At 45.2% G+C, this 3462-nt stretch overlaps 1 long non-coding RNA gene across 1 annotated transcript in view; it reads right to left on the bottom strand.

Moving 5' to 3' along the window:
* The window catches only part of LOC106724814, a 10158-nt gene extending 7376 nt beyond the window's left edge, over positions 1 to 2782 (bottom strand). The window contains exon 1 of the long non-coding RNA XR_001360645.1: positions 2628 to 2782. This is a non-coding gene — a long non-coding RNA (uncharacterized LOC106724814). The remainder of the gene's footprint in view (positions 1 to 2627) is intronic.
* Positions 2783 to 3462: the final 680 nt, after the last annotated feature.

Below are 3462 nucleotides of genomic sequence, written 5' to 3'. Positions count from 1 at the left end.
GGGTGGTGCAGTGTGGGGGAGGGGTGGGGATTGAGCAAAAAAGAAAGAACTCATGGGCATGGACAGCAGTGCGGTGATTGTGGGGAGCTGGGGGCTGGAGGAGGAAGAGGGTATGGAGGGATAAATGGTGATGGGGAGAAAAGTAAAATTTAATTTAAAAGTAAAAACAAAAATTAAAAAACACGTACTGCATGACTAAAAACTAAAACAAAAAACCTGCATGACATCATTCTAACAGGTAAATGTACTCGGCTGAATTTGTGTTAATACTGTGAAGGCCATTTATTGGGACAACTGGTGACACTTGAATGGAGTATGAGGATTAGATAGTAGAAACTTATCAATGCTAATCTTTTTTATGTTTGAAGTTATCCTTTGGTTCCGTGAAGGTCCTTGTTTGTAGGAAACACACACTAAACATTGTGGGGCATAATATTGGCAACTTACTCTCATATGATTTAGGAAAATTAATTTCTTGGTACTGTACGCACAACTTTTCTGTAATTTTGAGATATTTCCAATTAAAGATTAAAGCAGTGCTTTTTTTGTTTTTGTTAACCCTCACCTGAAGATATTTTTTCCATTGATTTTTAGAGAGAGTGGAAGGGAGGGAGGGGGGAGAGAGAGAGAGAGAGAGAGAGAAAGATCGATGTGAGAGGCACATCGATTGGGCCCAACTGGGTTGGGGATCCAACCTGCAACCCAGGTATGTGCCCTTGACCAAGAATCGAACCCAAGACCCCTCTGTGTGAGGACCGATGCTCTAACCACTGAACTCACCGGCCAGGGCTAAAGCAGTGCTTTAAAAACTTGTTTGAGCACATAGGAAGTAAGAAGCCTTTTTTTTTTTTACTTTTTTAAAAAATGTTTTTATTGATTTTTAGAGAGAGAAGAAGGGAGAGGGATAAAGAGTTAGAGACATCGATGAGAGAGAAACGTCATCAACTAGCTGCCTCCTGCACGCCCCCTATGGGGGATCGAGCCGGAAACCCAGGCATGTGCCCTGACCGGAATCAACCAGTGACATCTTGGTTCCTGGGTCAACGCTCAACCACTGAGCAACACTGGCCGGGCAAGAAATTTTTTTTATATCAAGACCAGTACAAAACATGTTTGTGAACCTGAAACAAACGCAGCACAAAACAACATCTCCTTGCTTAAAAAGATAATATCAAATATGGTTTTTAAGAACTGGAATATAACACAGAAAAATAAATTCCAAGAGAAACGGTAAAGAGATAAGCCCCAACACCACTGGTAGAGACTCACTGAATTGATGTCATGACCTACCCTCTCTGCCCAGTCTTCTTGCAAGAATAACAAGAGCGCCGAACCGGTTTGGCTCAGTGGATAGAGCGTCAGCCTGCGGACTCAAGGGTCCCGGGTTCGATTCCGGTCAAGGGCATGTACCCTGGTTGCGGGCACATCCCCAGTGGGGGGCGTGCAGGAGGCAGCTGATCGATCTCTCTCATCGATGTTTCTAACTCTCTATCCCTCTCCCTTCTTCTCTGTAAAAAATGCTCTGAGCCCGACCAGGGGCTGCACCTAGGGATTGGGCCTGCCCTCTGCCACCTGGGAGCGGGCCTAAGCCAGCAGGTCATTATCTCCCGAGGGGTCCCAGACTGCGAGAGGGCACAGGCCGGGCTGAGGGACCCCTCTCCGCCCCAAGTGCACAAATTTTTGTGCACCGGGCCTCTAGTATATTTAATAAAAAATAAAAGAATAACAAGAGCAAACACATACTGTATAGGTTGTATCACACCCGGGCTCTGTCCTAAGTACCGTGCAGATATTGCTTAATCCTCACAACTACTTTAGACGGAAGGTAATGTTAATGTCCATCTTAAAGTTGCAGAAACTGAGGCCACGAAAGATTAAGTAACACGTCCAAGGTCACACAGCTAGGAAAAGGTGGGGCTGGCTAGGAACTTTAGCCCAACTTCACAACACCCTGCAAAAGGGATATTATTATCCCTCGCTTGGCTGATTGGGAAACACAGGCTCAGAGAAGCGAAATGGCCAGCCCACGGTCATGCTGATATTGAAAAGCAGAGACTAGTCCCCGAGAACAGTCCTGCACAGTCAGGGAGAAATGTTGTCATGCTTAGATCCCAAATCAGGAACCTCTATTTGTTCATTGAACCCAATTATGTGAAGACAGCACTCCAGTTTGGCCAACACGCCAGCGGTCCATCTAACGCTTCCCTGTCCAACATGGCAGCCACAAGCTCATTTAAATGTAAGCTAATTCAAATAAAATTAAAACACTGCAGTCGCACACCCATCACTTGTGCTCAGTGCTCACGGCTCCCACAATGCACAGCACAGACTGGAAGCTCTGCTGGGCAGGGAGGAGCCTGGAGATTGTTGGCCAGGGCTGAACAATCGCTCCTTCTAAAGGGGGACTGCGCTCTTCCGGATACCCTTTCATTACATGCCAAACGCAGGAGCACATTCCATCAGATATCCTGTCAACATCCACACGTAACTGTGCTTTTACTGAAGTGGCACTGTCATATTTTCGTGTAAATTAATTCAGGAAAGAAAAGCCCATTAATTAGCCCATAATCCCCAGCTTGGGTTTTAATGCATGGTCGTGACACCTGATGGTACCTCTAAACTCTCACCTGGTAGATTTCTTCCCCTGAATGGATTTACCTGGTCGAAGCCAGCCAAGGAGAGATGCTGATTCCGGCACAATTCTGACTCAGCCCATTGGAAAGTTTATTATGACATTCATCGAAGCAATTAGGATTACAGTACACTAACAACTGAATTTATGCTCCTGATAGACAGGTCAGAGGCAGGGTGGAGACTAGGAAAGAATAACAGAAAGATGAAAGGGTTTGTTTTTTTTAAAGATTAAAGATAAGAGTGAGGGGAGGAAATGCCAGCTGGCTAAATTTTTCCCCAGTCTGTTGCTGACACACTTTCTGACCAGGCCTCGGCTCACCACCAACACCCGGTAGATTAAAATCACAGGTCTTGCCCTAGCCGGGTTTCCCAGTGGTTAGAGTGCTGGCCCTTGGACTGAAGGGTCTCGGGTTCAATTCCGGTCAAGGGCACATACTTTGGATCCTGTGATCGATCCCTGGCCCTGGTCCAGGCACGCGTAGGAGGCAACCAATTAATGTGTCTCTCTCACATTGATATTTCTCTGTGTCTCTCCCCCTCCTTTCCACTCTCTCTAAAAATCAGTGGGGGGAGGGGGTGGGGAGATAAATAAATAAAAAGATAAAATCATGGGTCTTTTCTCTGTTACACCCTAGAGTCCAGAGCTGAAATAATGGAAATTTTTATATCTGTACTGTCCATACAGTAGCCACATGTGGCTACTTAAGCACTTGAAATGTGACTGAGGAACTGAATTTTAAATTTTATTTAATTTTAATTTTAATGAATTTAAACTTACATGTGTACAGCAACATGTAGCTGGTGGCTACCATATTGAACAGTGCAGCA

Source organism: Myotis brandtii, unplaced genomic scaffold (assembly GCF_000412655.1).
Source record: "Myotis brandtii unplaced genomic scaffold, ASM41265v1 scaffold987, whole genome shotgun sequence".
In the NCBI taxonomy this organism is placed as follows: domain Eukaryota; kingdom Metazoa; phylum Chordata; class Mammalia; order Chiroptera; family Vespertilionidae; genus Myotis; species Myotis brandtii.
Note: the sequence above shows the minus strand (reverse complement) of the source record. Positions and strands in the feature narration are given on the sequence as shown.